The following is a 17,569-nucleotide window of genomic DNA, read 5'->3' as shown; positions in this document are numbered from 1 at the left end:
AACACACACACACCACACACCCTGAAAAACACCACAAGTATATAATATGAATGTACCTGAAACACCAAGAACAGGTCATCTCCAGCTAAGCTAACAAATCAGGACAGCTGACACCAAGCTGAATTGCTACAGAAAGAATGCCTGTCACAGGAAGATCCAAGAGACCCAGAAAGGCCACAGCACAAAAGGAAATCACAAATTTAAATCACAATCAAAAATTTAAATCACAATGCTGTGAAAATGGTGATGCCTTACAGTCATGCAGCCGCTGAGCACACAACTATTGCAAAGGCAGCTGCTAGTGCTCTTCAGCTCCCAAACAGGGGAACACCAAATCCGCGAAGGCTGCAAATCCACAACTCTGCCTAGCTGTAAAAACAAACACATGAATGCAGCATTGGCACCTCACAACTTCTTCCTTACCTCCAACACCAGAATTTAGCATCAAAGCCTCAAACCTGTCTAGAAGTGCCCTGTCTAGAAGTGCCCAACCATGGGGCACATAAACCAGCCAGTCACTATCCTTGTGAATTAAAGACCAACCACCTGCCATCTCCCCCAAACTAGCCTACTAAGAAACAACCTGGCAAAATTACACCTCAACAGAAAGACCTCTCTGTGTCACACAAAAATAACCCCAACAGGTAAGTCCCTCTCTCACACACCGTACATTTGCGAGCAAACACCTTTCACATCCCATCTCCCTCACAGCCAACCCACTCATTCAGACAACTCACCAAATGGCAGCCCAACGCTAACTGCTGCTCCACACAGGGGACTGTTGTACTGCCAGGCTGTGAAACCTCCACAGAAGAGCCCAAACTGCCCCTCTCCATTGCAGCCTTTGCTTCCTCAGACAACAAATCCAGCACCTGACAGACAAAATAGCCTGCCCTGACTAAAACACAGACACAGAGAAGGTTAACAAGGCAAAAATTCCCTTACTCAAAACAAACCAAACTTCCTAACATTAAAATTACAATGAAAAAGAATATTTTTAGTAAGAATTAATATACTTTTCCTGAAGAAACTACTCTACTGTTCCCCTTTCCTCACACAATTCACTACCAGCCTGCCACAACATCCAACCAATCACGTGACTGCTCCACCCCATCACCGTAGAAACCTCCCTAATCATTTTTCTTTCTTTCAAGCTCTATTAACCCTTTCTTACCTCCTCTTATAAACTTGTCAATCCTTATTCTACAGACCCTTGACAACACCTCATATATTCCCCTCACCCTCTGCCCCCCTCCCCTTCCCATTTTACCCACACCATCATTTAATAAATATTACCAGCCGGTGACATCAGCTCAGCTAATGTTATATCACACCAGATGAATCTGGTGTTCTTCTTTAAAAGTGTTGCTCTCATAGACGTTTCTGTTACAGTTTGTTCCAAAAGAGCAGAGACATTTTCAAAATCTATTTGTAAGGGATTATCATTAGCCTGTTCAGCTCTAGTTTGAGAATTTTTTTTTAATTTGGCAAATAGTAAATTTAATTTACTGGAGGAATGGAATTAGAGGAATCTTTTAAATCAGTGTCTCTCAAACTTTCTCGAGCTGGGGCACACTAAAAGTAGTGGCCACGGCTTGAGGCACCCAGAAGTGTGCGGACATCGCCGTGATGACATCATGCATCGATGTCCATGCATGTGCAGAGGCCCTCCAGATGGGCCCTGAGATGCCAGTAGGGGATGCCAGCAGGGAAGAGGGCCGGAGAGAAGAAGCACTGGCACCAGTTGATTGCCTACAGCAGTGTTTCTCAACTACTTTAAGCTAAGTACCCCCTAAGTCTAATAAATATCAACTGAGTACCCCAACCACAGACCTCCCTAGGCCCACCCAAGATCTGACCCAGATCTCATCCCCTTTACTAACTGTAATGCAATTTTTTTTCCATTTGTTTTTCATATACACACAATATACACAGCTGGATATAAATTTTCAAAACTGACACATTCCAATCACTATATTGAAAATAAAATCATTTTACCTACCGGTGATCTTCTGCAGGCTGCTGTAATTAGCTTTAAAGGTGAGACTGGGAGGTCAGGGGGGAAGCTGGAAAGAAGGGGGAAGCTAGAAAGAAAGGGGAAACATTTAGGCCTTCGGCAAATCGGGCAGCACTGGTGCCGTACCGCGTAGGAAAGTCAGCTGGCAGGTGCCTCTCTTCCTCCTCAATGTGCCGTGGCACACTTGGAATCTCAGGAGGCACACTAGGATGCCCCGGCACATAGTTTGAGATACCCTGTTTTAGATTCTCAATCAGATATTGCTTGAAAAGGTCTATAGGAAAATTCTTGGGGCTAGTGAAAAATTCAGCAATCAGAGATTCAATTGTCAATTAAAATTTTCCATTTCTTCAGTTTCCTGTGAATCAAAGTATTTTCTTTTATCGTGGCTAGTTTAAATTGTTGCGTCTGTTTGACCCGATCAGTAAAATCCTTTTTTACCAAATCAACAATCTTGGTTAAATTATCAGCATACTAGTCATTAAGCCCGTTACATTAACGGGTGCTAGAATACTGTTCACCCTCTATGTTGCCCCTTCTATTCACTGCCCTCTCTTCTCTTTCCATCCAGTGTCCGCCCTCTCTCTCTCTGTCCCATATGGCCTCTCTCCATCTCCTCTTTCCTTTTCCCTTGGTCTGGCATACCTTCCTCCTTCCCTCCATGCCCTGCCATCTGTTCTTCCCTCCAAGCCATTCTCTCCCCCTCTGCTCACTTTCCTCCTTGAACTACTTCATCGGGCAGCAGCAGCATTGAAAATTCATTGCTGTTGCTGGCTTCAGGTATTCCTCTCTGGCGGGTCCTGTCTTCATGAAAACAGGAAGTAGGCAGGAACGGCCAGAGAAGAAGGCCTGAAGCCGCAAAAGCAGCGAATTGTAAACGCTGCTGCTGCCTGAAGCACCCGAGGCAGACACTTCTCTCCCCTCCTAGCCCAACCCCCACTGACTCTGCGACCCTCCCAGCGAGATGACTTTAATAACAAACCTCCCTCCAGCGTTGGCAGCCGCAGCACGCTAAACAGGCTGCTTCGCGGCTTTCTTCTGCCGTTGAGTCTCTCTGTTGCGTCATTGATGACATCATTAGTGATGCGGCAGAGGGACTCAACTGCAGGAGAAAGTCGCGAAGCAGCCTGTTTAACGTGCTGCGGCTGCCAACGCTGGAGGGAGGTTTGTACCGGTATGTGCAGAAGCAATATGTCTCTCCCCCTCCAGTACCTATGCAGCACTTTGCTGCGGCGCATCCTCCCATCCTGAGTTGGCCACAGCGCTCGAGTGTGTTTCTCCCGCTTTGTCTGGCCGCCGCATAGGCACTCTGGCCACGGACCTACAGATCATGGATCAGGGATTACAGATCACGCAGGTCTGAGTGCGCATGCGCGGCTAGCGTTTTATTATATAGGATAATTGATAGCTAATGTTTAATCCCCTGATGACATCACCTAGTGACGCTAAATAGAGATTAAAAAGCAATGCCGACAAAGCTGATCCCTGTGAGATCCCTTTACAAATTAGTATAATATTAAAAACACTACCACCACTATTCACTGGCATTGACCAATTGTGAAACTAGGAAACAGCTCAATCTTACACTGTCCCATCAAACCCCATCGCTGCCAATTTATCCAATAAAATCTGACAATCCACCATAGCAAATGCTGAGGATATATCTAGTGACACAATACAAATGATCATATTTTTATCCATACCATTTCTTAACTCATCCACAGTAGAAACCCATAACAGCGGCATCTGGATAGACCCTGCTGTCCGCCTATATACTCACACACACACACACACACACACACACAACTCACACACACACACACACCTTTACCATCATGACCTTCCCTCACCCCTCTTTTACCACAAACACACTACAGTCTTTATGACGGTAAAAATTTGCCGTAACTCAGTTTATTAATCCATAACACATTAACATATCGTAACTTCAATTAACATCATAACCAAAAGAGCTCCTCCCGAGCTACCAAAAATACATTGTTTCAGTGCCCTCGACCCCACCACCTCAGCAAGGGTCATGTCCCTCATGCCCCTTTTACCCAGGTCATCTGATCCACCAGGCACAGATTCCAGCCGGCCCACCACTCATTACCTGATGAGCCCCAAGACCCAGTAGCTCAGGAGATCTGCACCCCCGAGCTACCATCACCAGCCAAAAACGGGCGGGCTGGTGGGAAAAAGCCACCCTGGAGGACCCCAGAAGGAGCCGAGTCCTCCAAGGTTCTGGCTTTAAAACCATGCCCCTGTGCCCTTCCCTGCCTCCCCACCAATTAATTTAAAACTACCTACACTGACAAGCCCACCACTCTCCGCCCAACTAACCTAACAACCCCGGCCAATGGACAACACAAGGGCTAACCAGCCTCGTGTTACATTCCGCCCATCGCCAAGGGGATCTTGGGCTCCCATTTTCCACATTGTGCCCTGTTCGAAATCCATACTGATGACTAATAAATTCTCTCTCTCAAAAAAAAAATCTTCCATCTGTTTTAAAACTGCCTTTTCAATGATTTTACCAACAAAAGGCAGTATTGAGATCAGTCTATAATTTTAAAAAACAATTTAATTAAAATTCTCCCTCTTCAACACAGGACATTGTACCAGTTTTCAATGATTTATCAACTATAGCTGTCAAAGATGGCACAAGCTGTCCTCCTAATTGTTTAATCATAGGCAATGAGCAAGGATCAACTATCGATGTAGTTGGTCACATGGTTTACCACAATGTTAAAACCTGATCCTCCCTTATATCTTCAAAATCAGACCAATGCACTGATGCTACCGGAATATTCTCATGCTCACAAGATCCCACACACGGAGACAATGTCTGCAAAACATCAGATTTACTTACCAAATACTGCAGAAACTCCTCAGCAATTGGTTCAAATTTTCCAATTTGAGCAATTGGACCATTAATCAAAAGATTTACAGTTTCAAATAGCTTGTTTCACTTTCTCACTATAAGCTCTCTCTCTTTCTCTCTTTCCATCTTACAAAACTCCTGATATTTATGCAACCTAAAAAGGTAATTTTCACAATCATCTGAATCTTTGGTTTTTCTCCAAATACACTCATTTTAACTCAGTTCCCGTCTCAAGTTTAAAATAGGTTCTGTTCTCCAATATTATTTACTCCCTAAGCTAATTTACCTAACTGTCTTTAAAAGAAGCAACTTCATCCAAGCATTTTTCTAGGGCTGAATACCACTCACCCACCATCTCAGATACATCAATCTCTCTCAGTTCATCTAGCATAGGTAAGCATTTATTTTTTAAAGTTTGAATATCAAACCTGGGTCCAACAAATCTCTAAACATCCTTACCCGACACATTCACTTTTTCCTTATTCAATGCAATTATAAAACACACTAAAGAATTCTCTGACCAATATACCTATAGGCTGAGCTACAGGCGATTGACATAATTTTCCCATCATGTCAAAAGGCAAAAAGACAGGATCTAACATATGTCCTGCAATATGAGTGTTTTGTCTTACAATCTGATAAAGTGAACAGGCTTCAAATAAATAGAATAACTCATAATCACATAATTCAGAATCATCCTAACTAGGGACTACAGGAGTATTGAAGTCACCTAGTGCGCACAGCTTTTCCATCTCAACTGGAAAACTTAATAAAGTATCATATAATATTGTGAAATTTACTTCCAGTCTACCTGGTGGACATTATACAATTAATCCTCTTATAAAAATAAGTCATAGACTAATAATCACTGCAGGTAGCTGCGGGCACTTGAGGTCTTTTTCCTTTAAAATAAAAAATACATAATAGTGCATTTTAGAGCATAAAATTGAACAGTATTCAACATGACTTCACACTAGTACATTTATGATAAGGGGCATTATACAATACTACATATTCCATTGCTGGAGATATCCCAACAGATATCTCATTGAAACCCATACTTTTCTTAAAAAAATAAACAAGTACGATATGCCTATGAAAATGGTAAAGTACTAAAATCAAAATACACCATATTCACCACACTCCCCTTATCTAATGCCAAGATCACCCAAAGAAAGTAAGCAGATTTGTCAATCCAAACCCGTCTCTAGTGAATCCCCCAAGTTCTGTTATTAAAGTGTTTCTATTGAGTTACTTACCAAAAAGTCAAACTTACCGGCCTGTATATCCCTAGTGCTGCCTTTTCTCCATTTGTTGTGGAGAGAAACCACATCCTCCCTGCTCTATTCCTGCATTACCCACTCCCTACTCTAAAGAAGCAGTGAGAGGGTCAGTCAGCAGAGTCATCAGAACTACCCCCAAATTCCTGCAGTACCCTTGGATGTACCAGCCATTCCCCTCGCAGTATCCACCTGTAGTTCTGACGAGCCCTCACAAACCCAAGCCACTGAAAATCAATCAGGGTTTATTACACCTCCTGCCCCAGTCACATGAGGTGTTTGTACACCCTCCCCCAAACACTTCAGCTGTGAACCCAGAACAGAAAATATTTGTGAAGTCAGCTATCTCTTTATCAGCTGCTACTTATTGCCCCCTTGTACCCTTGGGTTCCACAATGCCACTTTTGCATGTCCTATCCCTAATAAATCTAAAAATGTCTTCTCCCCATCATTACCGTGGCAGCTATGTATCCTTCCATCTCCATCTTCGCTTTCCAGACTACTCCACCAACCCCCCTTGAACTCTATCCATTAGTACCTCTGATGCCTTGCACCTTAAAAAGAACAGAACATAAAAATTGAGATACTGGGTCAGACCAAAAGTCCATCAAGAACAGTATCCTGCTTCCAACAGTGGCTAACCCAGGACCCAAGAACCTAGTGAGATCCTATAATCCAAATTCCATGCCCTAGTAATAAAACAGAAATTATGCTGCCTATCATAGGAATAAGCAGAGGATTTCCCCAAGCCATCTCAATAAGGCCCTATCTACTTCTCTTTTAGGAAAGTATCCAAACCTTTTTTAAACCCCGCTAAGCTAACTGATTTCACCTCGTTCTCCAGCAATGAATTCCATAGATTAATCACATGTTGTGTGAATACATACTTCTCTGGTTTGTTGTAAATCTAGTACTTAATAGCTTCATTGCACACCCCCTAGTCCTAGTATTTTTAGAAAGAGTGAACAAGCGATTCACATCAATCCTTTTCACTGCACTCTACTCAGTATTTCCTATACATGACATACACAATGGGTTGTTACCCTTACAATAACTTTGTTCAGGTTTACTCACCACTTACCTAGATGATTCCCCACTAACACCATAAAAACTTTTTCCCTGTAATTTCTCCAGCACAAATAAACAAAACCCTCAAATTTACTACAATGACCCTCCCTTCCACAGAGACAGACACCAAGAAATCTGTTTCTCCCTAACACACACACACCACACACCCTGAAAAACACCACAAGTATATAATATGAATGTACCTGAAACACCAAGAACAGGTCATCTCCAGCTAAGCTAACAAATCAGGACAGCTGACACCAAGCTGAATTGCCACAGAAAGAATGCCTGTCACAGGAAGATCCAAGAGACCCAGAGAGGCCACAGCACAAAAGGAAAATTAGGAAGATGGCCCCTATTGACACTCCAATCAAAAATTTAAATCACAATGCTGCGAAAATGGTGATGCCTTACAGTCATGCAGCCGCTGAGCACACAACTATTGCAAAGGCAGCTGCTAGTGCTCTTCAGCTCCCAAACAGGGGAACACCAAATCCGCGAAGGCTGCAAATCCACAACTCTGCCTAGCTGTAAAAACAAACACATGAATGCAGCATTGGCACCTCACAACTTCTTCCTTACCTCCAACACCAGAATTTAGCATCAAAGCCTCAAACCTGTCTAGAAGTGCCCTGTCTAGAAGTGCCCAACCATGGGGCACATAAACCAGCCAGTCACTATCCTTGTGAATTAAAGACCAACCACCTGCCATCTCCCCCAAACTAGCCTACTAAGAAACAACCTGGCAAAATTACACCTCAACAGAAAGACCTCTCTGTGTCACACAAAAATAACCCCAACAGGTAAGTCCCTCTCTCACACACCGTACATTTGCGAGCAAACACCTTTCACATCCCATCTCCCTCACAGCCAACCCACTCATTCAGACAACTCACCAAATGGCAGCCCAACGCTAACTGCTGCTCCACACAGGGGACTGTTGTACTGCCAGGCTGTGAAACCTCCACAGAAGAGCCCAAACTGCCCCTCTCCATTGCAGCCTTTGCTTCCTCAGACAACAAATCCAGCACCTGACAGACAAAATAGCCTGCCCTGACTAAAACACAGACACAGAGAAGGTTAACAAGGCAAAAATTCCCTTACTCAAAACAAACCAAACTTCCTAACATTAAAATTACAATGAAAAAGAATATTTTTAGTAAGAATTAATATACTTTTCCTGAAGAAACTACTCTACTGTTCCCCTTTCCTCACACAATTCACTCCAGCCTGCCACAACATCCAACCAATCACGTGACTGCTCCACCCCATCACCGTAGAAACCTCCCTAATCATTTTTCTTTCTTTCAAGCTCTATTAACCCTTTCTTACCTCCTCTTATAAACTTGTCAATCCTTATTCTACAGACCCTTGACAACACCTCATATATTCCCCTCACCCTCTGCCCCCCTCCCCTTCCCATTTTACCCACACCATCATTTAATAAATATTACCAGCCGGTGACATCAGCTCAGCTAATGTTATATCACACCAGATGAATCTGGTGTTCTTCTTTAAAAGTGTTGCTCTCATAGACGTTTCTGTTACAGTTTGTTCCAAAAGAGCAGAGACATTTTCAAAATCTATTTGTAAGGGATTATCATTAGCCTGTTCAGCTCTAGTTTGAGAATTTTTTTTTTATTTGGCAAATAGTAAATTTAATTTACTGGAGGAATGGAATTAGAGGAATCTTTTAAATCAGTGTCTCTCAAACTTTCTCGAGCTGGGGCACACTAAAAGTAGTGGCCACGGCTTGAGGCACCCAGAAGTGTGCGGACATCGCCGTGATGACATCATGCATCGATGTCCATGCATGTGCAGAGGCCCTCCAGATGGGCCCTGAGATGCCAGTAGGGGATGCCAGCAGGGAAGAGGGCCGGAGAGAAGAAGCACTGGCACCAGTTGATTGCCTACAGCAGTGTTTCTCAACTACTTCAAGCTAAGTACCCCCTAAGTCTAATAAATATCAACTGAGTACCCCAACCACAGACCTCCCTAGGCCCACCCAAGATCTGACCCAGATCTCATCCCCTTTACTAACTGTAATGCAATTTTTTTTCCATTTGTTTTTCATATACACACAATATACACAGCGGATATAAATTTTCAAAACTGACACATTCCAATCACTATATTGAAAATAAAATCATTTTACCTATCGGTGATCTTCTGCAGGCTGCTGTAATTAGCTTTAAAGGTGAGACTGGGAGGTCAGGGGGGAAGCTGGAAAGAAGGGGGAAGCTAGAAAGAAAGGGGAAACATTTAGGCCTTCGGCAAATCGGGCAGCACTGGTGCCGTACCGCGTAGGAAAGTCAGCTGGCAGGTGCCTCTCTTCCTCCTCAATGTGCCGTGGCACACTTGGAATCTCAGGAGGCACACTAGGATGCCCCGGCACATAGTTTGAGATACCCTGTTTTAGATTCTCAATCAGATATTGCTTGAAAAGGTCTATAGGAAAATTCTTGGGGCTAGTGAAAAATTCAGCAATCAGAGATTCAATTGTCAATTAAAATTTTCCATTTCTTCAGTTTCCTGTGAATCAAAGTATTTTCTTTTATCGTGGCTAGTTTAAATTGTTGCGTCTGTTTGACCCGATCAGTAAAATCCTTTTTTACCAAATCAACAATCTTGGTTAAATTATCAGCATACTAGTCATTAAGCCCGTTACATTAACGGGTGCTAGAATACTGTTCACCCTCTATGTTGCCCCTTCTATTCACTGCCCTCTCTTCTCTTTCCATCCAGTGTCCGCCCTCTCTCTCTCTGTCCCATATGGCCTCTCTCCATCTCCTCTTTCCTTTTCCCTTGGTCTGGCATACCTTCCTCCTTCCCTCCATGCCCTGCCATCTGTTCTTCCCTCCAAGCCATTCTCTCCCCCTCTGCTCACTTTCCTCCTTGAACTACTTCATCGGGCAGCAGCAGCATTGAAAATTCATTGCTGTTGCTGGCTTCAGGTATTCCTCTCTGGCGGGTCCTGTCTTCATGAAAACAGGAAGTAGGCAGGAACGGCCAGAGAGGAAGGCCTGAAGCCGCAAAAGCAGCGAATTGTAAACGCTGCTGCTGCCTGAAGCACCCGAGGCAGACACTTCTCTCCCCTCCCAGCCCAACCCCCACTGACTCTGCGACCCTCCCAGCGAGATGACTTTAATAACAAACCTCCCTCCAGCGTTGGCAGCCGCAGCACGCTAAACAGGCTGCTTCGCGGCTTTCTTCTGCCGTTGAGTCTCTCTGTCGCGTCATTAGTGACGCGGCAGAGGGACTCAACTGCAGGAGAAAGTCGCGAAGCAGCCTGTTTAACGTGCTGCGGCTGCCAACGCTGGAGGGAGGTTTGTACCGGTATGTGCAGAAGCGATATGTCTCTCCCCCTCCAGTACCTATGCAGCACTTTGCTGTGGCGCATCCTCCCATCCTGAGTTGGCCACAGCGCTCAAGTGTGTTTCTCCCGCTTTGTCTGGCCGCCGCATAGGCACTCTGGCCACGGACCTACAGATCATGGATCAGGTATTACAGATCACGCAGGTCTGAGTGCGCATGCGCGGCTAGCATTTTATTATATAGGATAATTGATAGCTAATGTTTAATCCCCTGATGACATCACCTAGTGACGCTAAATAGAGATTAAAAAGCAATGCCGACAAAGCTGATCCCTGTGAGATCCCTTTACAAATTAGTATAATATTAAAAACACTACCACCTCTATTCACTGGCATTGACCAATTGTGAAACTAGGAAACAGTTCAATCTTACACTGTCCCATCAAACCCCATCGCTGCCAATTTATCCAATAAAATCTGACAATCCACCATAGCAAATGCTGAGGATATATCTAGTGACACAATACAAATGATCATATTTTTATCCATACCATTTCTTAACTCATCCACAGTAGAAACCCATAACAGCGGCATCTGGATAGACCCTGCTGTCCGCCTATATACTCACACACACACACACACACAACTCACACACACACACACACACACCTTTACCATCATGACCTTCCCTCACCCCTCTTTTACCACAAACACACTACAGTCTTTATGACGGTAAAAATTTGCCGTAACTCAGTTTATTAATCCATAACACATTAACATATCGTAACTTCAATTAACATCATAACCAAAAGAGCTCCTCCCGAGCTACCAAAAATACATGGTTTCAGTGCCCTCGACCCCACCACCTCAGCAAGGGTCATGTCCCTCATGCCCCTTTTACCCAGGTCATCTGACCCACCAGGCACAGATCCCAGCCGGCCCACCGCTCATTACCTGATGAGCCCCAAGACCCAGTAGCTCAGGAGATCTGCACCCCCGAGCTACCATCACCAGCCAAAAACGGGCGGGCTGGTGGGAAAAAGCCACCCTGGAGGACCCCAGGAGGAGCCGAGTCCTCCAAGGTTCTGGCTTTAAAACCATGCCCCTGTGCCCTTCCCTGCCTCCCCACCAATTAATTTAAAACTACCTACACTGACAAGCCCACCACTCTCCGCCCAACTAACCTAACAACCCCGGCCAATGGACAACACAAGGGCTAACCAGCCTCGTGTTACATTCCGCCCATCGCCAAGGGGATCTTGGGCTCCCATTTTCCACATTGTGCCCTGTTCGAAATCCATACCGATGACTAATAAATTCTCTCTCTCAAAAAAAAAATCTTCCATCTGTTTTAAAACTGCCTTTTCAATGATTTTACCAACAAAAGGCAGTATTGAGATCAGTCTATAATTTTAAAAAACAATTTAATTAAAATTCTCCCTCTTCAACACAGGACATTGTACCAGTTTTCAATGATTTATCAACTATAGCTGTCAAAGATGGCACAAGCTGTCCTCCTAATTGTTTAATCATAGACAATGAGCAAGGATCAACTATCGATGTAGTTGGTCACATGGTTTCCCACAATGTTAAAACCTGATCCTCCCTTATATCTTCAAAATCAGACCAATGCACTGATGCTACCGGAATATTCTCATGCTCACAAGATCCCACACACGGAGACAATGTCTGCAAAACATCAGATTTACTTACCAAATACTGCAGAAACTCCTCAGCAATTGGTTCAAATTTTCCAATTTGAGCAATTGGACCATTAATCAAAAGATTTACAGTTTCAAATAGCTTGTTTCACTTTCTCACTATAAGCTCTCTCTCTTTCTCTCTTTCCATCTTACAAAACTCCTGATATTTATGCAACCTAAAAAGGTAATTTTCACAATCATCTGAATCTTTGGTTTTTTCTCCAAATACACTCATTTTAACTCAGTTCCCGTCTCAAGTTTAAAATAGGTTCTGTTCTCCAATATTATTTACTCCCTAAGATAATTTACCTAACTGTCTTTAAAAGGAGCAACTTCATCCAAGCATTTTTCTAGGGCTGAATACCACTCACCCACCATCTCAGATACATCAATCTCTCTCAGTTCATCTAGCATAGGTAAGCATTTATTTTTTAAAGTTTGAATATCAAACCTGGGTCCAACAAATCTCTAAACATCTTTACCCGACACATTCACTTTTTCCTTATTCAATGCAATTATAAAACACACTAAAGAATTCTCTGACCAATATACCTATAGGCTGAGCTACAGGCGATTGACATAATTTTCCCATCATGTCAAAAGGCAAAAAGACAGGATCTAACATATGTCCTGCAATATGAGTGTTTTGTCTTACAATCTGATAAAGTGAACAGGCTTCAAATAAATAGAATAACTCATAATCACATAATTCAGAATCATCCTAACTAGGGACTACAGGAGTATTGAAGTCACCTAGTGCGCACAGCTTTTCCATCTCAACTGGAAAACTTAATAAAGTATCATATAATATTGTGAAATTTACTTCCAGTCTACCCGGTGGACATTATACAATTAATCCTCTTATAAAAATAAGTCATAGACTAATAATCACTGCAGGTAGCTGCGGGCACTTGAGGTCTTTTTCCTTTAAAATAAAAAATACATAATAGTGCATTTTAGAGCATAAAATTGAACAGTATTCAACATGACTTCACACTAGTACATTTATGATAAGGAGCATTATACAATACTACATATTCCATTGCTGGAGATATCCCAACAGATATCTTATTGAAACCCATACTTTTCTTTAAAAAATAAACAAAAACAACTCATCATTCCTCCACCCCTCTTGCCTTCTCTACATACCCATTCCAAGCCAAACCCTGAAGGACAACATCTAAGTCAGATTCTGTAATACATAGGCACAGGTACTCTCTCTCTCGTCTCTTTTCCTACAAGTAACAAGCCATGAATGGTACTATAGGGTAGCCACAAGTGTGACAGTTTTAACGGCAGGTCTTATGTGGGGTTAGGTTGCTTGCCATCCCTGGTCATCCGAAGAGGATTAAGTGACTTGTACCATGTGCTTTGCAAGATGATTTTACCAGGACAAGAGTGAATGGAAATCTCTTTTGTCCCCCTACTGGACAACAGACTTTAGTTAAGCCTGGGGAATGATGGGTTAGGGACACCGGGAATGGGGTTATGCTTCCTGGGGCAGGACTTGGTGGAACGAAGCCAGCTTTTAATTTTCATATTTTATCCCCAGCATAGGACTGAAGAGAAGGAAAAGTTTATGATCATTGAGGTGTGCCATCCCCACCTCCTCAGCAGCCCATTTAAGAAGCCACCGACACTTAAAAAGTGGATGATTGATTGTACATTAGTTGCATTTCCACAGCAAAAATGTGCTACGTTACCAGCCATGGCAATGCAGGTGAAAATTGTGTGCGATTGTTAGCTATCATGCTTATTTGCAACTGTAACTGAAGTTCACACAAAATAGCTGCTAACTTGTGAGTTTTTTTCTCAGGCTAGTGCATCAACCTGTAAGATAGTTATGTACAGTTGTACAGCTAATTATACTGTCTAGTGTGGTACACTAGTATAATGGAGAAAGAAACCCATAAAAATTGTTTATAGTGGAAATGAGCTTTTCTGGAAAGAAGTGCCTATTTGAAGTGGAGTGGCCGCTTAGCAATACTTATCAGTTGTTTAATGGTAATCTGATGCAACTGCCAGACTTTTTCCAAAGCACATGCTAAAAGCAAGAAAAGTAATCAAGTTTCTAATCTTATGACGAAACGCAAAAGGCTCTCATGAAGGCACTGTACACTCACTATGCATTCCTGTTATAATGTTTCTTTAATCTCTCAGCTGACCTCCAAGAAGGTCAAACTATTTCACAGGCAAAGGACAAAAGGAGAAATTTACAGTAAATAGCCACTGCTTTTGCCAATGAAATGCATACTTTTTGACCTTTCCTATTCTACAAAAATGTTGTCATCTGACTTCCTACAGCAGCACATTTCCAGGCACAAAACATCAAAATGAAATTGCCATATCTAAAAACTCCCCTTGGGTCACTTTTGTAGTTTTTAGATGTTAACTACCTAATACAGAAGAATAAAACAGCTTAATTGGAACTTCAGCCATATAGATTTTATTTTGATTTGACTTAATTCTGTAAGTTATTCTGATGTCCACAGGGGGACCGAGGGCCACATCAGAACTATGGAATTATGTCAAACAGAAGATTAATTTTGTGGAATGCTGGGGACAATTCTAATCTGTTGCAAGCTTCTAAAGAATTTATGTTTCATGTGTAAGTAAACATGTACTGCCGAAGAAGCAAGCCATATATACTCAAATATAAACTGAGATTTTTGGGCCAAAAAAAGGCCCAAATATGGAAGTCTCGGTTTATATTCAAAGTCCTCCCTGGAGCCACTATGCACAATGCAAGCACACCCCCGTAACTGAAATCCACAATCCACCCCTGGAGATTCTGCTCTCCATACATGCCCCCCTTGGTGCCCTTATCCTCCATACGCCCCACCCCCAGCATCACACTTACACATTGGTACCTCCACTGATCTGCTGTATGCTGATCTTGTACAGGGCCTTGAATCTGCACATGCTTAAGGCCTGCCAGCTCCCGCCCCCTCTTCTCAGAGAAGGCGGGAGCCAGCAGGCCTAGTACATATGCAGATGCTTAAGGCTCCATAACAGATTAGTATATGTAGTCGGCAGCAGCAGGTTTCTTCAGAAGTGAACAGTAAGCAATGCCATCTGGGGGGAATGGATGAGAACGGGGTCTGTAAGCATGTTTAAAATCATTATTTAGCGTTGCTGGCACAGAAATTGTGGGCTGCCTCATAGTGGGCTTCTGCCACTCCTCCTCTACTCCGTTGTGTGCACAGCCACTAAAAAAAAATACTATGCGATTGTGAATATGTATGCTTGAAATATCAAAGGCTTCATGCACCAAATACTATAATCTTCTTACCTTTGCGCTACCTGCCTGGTCCCGCCAGGACAGCGCACTGAACCACCGCAACTTTAAAAAGTCACTGGAGACTGCGGGTGGCTTCGTGCTGCATTGGCTGTGGGCAGCTTCAAGCTGTGGGCTGCGGGCGGCCTCCTTTGGCTGTGGGTGGCTTCAGGCTGTGGGCGGACTTCTTCAGCTGCAGGTGGGCTGCTTCAGGCTTCCCAGCACCAGATGCTCCAGACGTACCCCCCTGTAGAGGAGGAAATTATTTTTCCTTAGTTTTCCCTCCTCTACAGGGTAGTGTGTCTTATGGACAGGTGTGTCTTATAGAATGAAAAATACAGTACAGTACATCGCTATGGGTAGAAATTCCATGTGTAAAGGGGGAAAAGGATATTGACAGGAGTGAACAAAAGCTAAAATGTTATCAAAAATTAAGGAGACTAACAAACTGCGTAAAACAGTAATAATGGGCAATTTCAATTATCCCATATTGACTGGATATATGTAACATCAGGGCATGCTAGAGAGTAATATTCCTTGATGAAATCAAGGACTACTTTATGGAGCAGCTGGTTCAGGAACCGACAAGAGGCGAAGCAATTCTAGACCTAGTCCTTAGTGAAACGTATGATTGGTATAGGAGATAATGGTGTTGGGCCACTTGATAAAAGTGATCATAACATATTAAGATTTGATATAATCTCTGAAGTACACACAGATATGCAGAAAATGAGTGGATCCCAAATAAAACGTAGAAATATTTCTTTAATCAATTTGGGATCTGCTCCTTTTCTGTATATCTGCACTGCTACGAGTTTGGGAAGCCTCTATTGTGGACTACTGTAAGTATACATAGGAAATCCAATTCAATAGCATTTAATGTTAAAAATGGAGACCATCACACCTTTTACAAAGCTGTTCTAGCAGCTGCCATTCGGCATTAGCACCGAAGCCCATTAATTCCCAACGGGCTTCAATGTGATTACTGTGGACTAGAGCTGCCCGATTGAGGGAAAAAAAATTTTGATTCGATTCAGCCTATTGAATCGATTTTTCGATTTGATTTTCCTGCCCAATTGGGTGGGGGTTTTTTTTCCAAACATCCTGATGGGTTTATTTTATAGCCTCTTCACCCCTTTTATAGCCTCTTTACCCCCTTTGCCCTCTTCTACCCACACTGGCACTGTGGTGTAAACAAAATAAACAAACAAAAAAGATTTTTCCTCTCTCTGTTAAATCTTACCTCACATTTGCGGTCTGACACCAGCTCTGGCAAGATACACATTTCATATCTGACATATTGTAATCACAAAACAGAAAATAAAATCATTTTTCCTACCTTTGTTGTCTGGTGATTTCATGAGTCTCTGGTTGCACTTCTGTCTGACTGTGTATCCAATCTTTCTTTCTTCACTCAGGCCCAACAATTGTCCCTTTCTATTCCCTCCCTCCTTTCTATGTCCCAAGTTAGTGTTCCCTTCCTCCCTCCCTCCCTGCCGTGCCAAAACCTGCCTTCTTCCCTCCCTCCCTGCTGCGCCGAAGCCTGCCTACCCACTGTCGATTCCACCTCCATGCCCCCCAATCCGCTGCTCGCCACAATTCCAGGAAGGTAAGGGCCAGCGTGCAGCGATTGCATGCCGCTGGCCCACAATCCTTCCTCCGACGTCAATTCTGACATTGGAGAGAACTTCCAGACCAGACAAGCAGTGATTGGCTGGCCCAAACCTTCTCTCCAACATCAGAACTGATGTCGGGGGAGGGCTTCTGGGCCAGCGGCGTGCAATCGCTGCACGCTAGCCCTTACCTTACCTTCCTGGAGTTGTGACGGCAAGTGGGTGGGGAGCAGCAGAAGCGGTAGCAGCCAGGAGCAGTGGCGGTAGCAGCGTGCCTTAGTAAAAGTCTAGTCTAATCCATCCCTTATTTATATAAAACATTACTTTATGTAGACAACTAAGCAAAAAATATTTTGCTGAAAGTTGAATGGATTCTTCTGCAGATTGTTAATAGAGAATGACACGGTGGCGGTTAC

The 17,569-nt window shown here is 43.2% G+C and overlaps 1 protein-coding gene across 11 annotated transcripts in view; it reads right to left on the bottom strand.

The window, feature by feature from the left end:
- Window positions 1-17,569, bottom strand: part of SLC16A7 (solute carrier family 16 member 7) — a 323,799-nt gene that overhangs the window by 288,243 nt on the left and 17,987 nt on the right. For 4 of the 11 annotated variants that reach the window (XM_033959548.1, XM_033959551.1, XM_033959546.1 and 1 more), the window contains exon 1: window positions 15,556-15,754. The exons of 6 other annotated variants lie outside the window; for them this stretch is intronic. The gene's annotated coding sequence lies outside the window, so the exon portion shown is untranslated. Of the gene's footprint in view, window positions 1-15,555; window positions 15,755-17,569 lie in introns of those variants that run through there. One more of the 11 variants, XM_033959543.1, reaches the window with a different exon arrangement.

This window comes from Geotrypetes seraphini, chromosome 9 (genome assembly GCF_902459505.1).
Source record: "Geotrypetes seraphini chromosome 9, aGeoSer1.1, whole genome shotgun sequence".
Classification (NCBI taxonomy): Eukaryota; Metazoa; Chordata; class Amphibia; order Gymnophiona; family Dermophiidae; genus Geotrypetes; species Geotrypetes seraphini.
The sequence above is the reverse complement of the archived record's forward strand: the minus strand, read 5'-3'. Positions and strand labels throughout refer to the sequence as shown.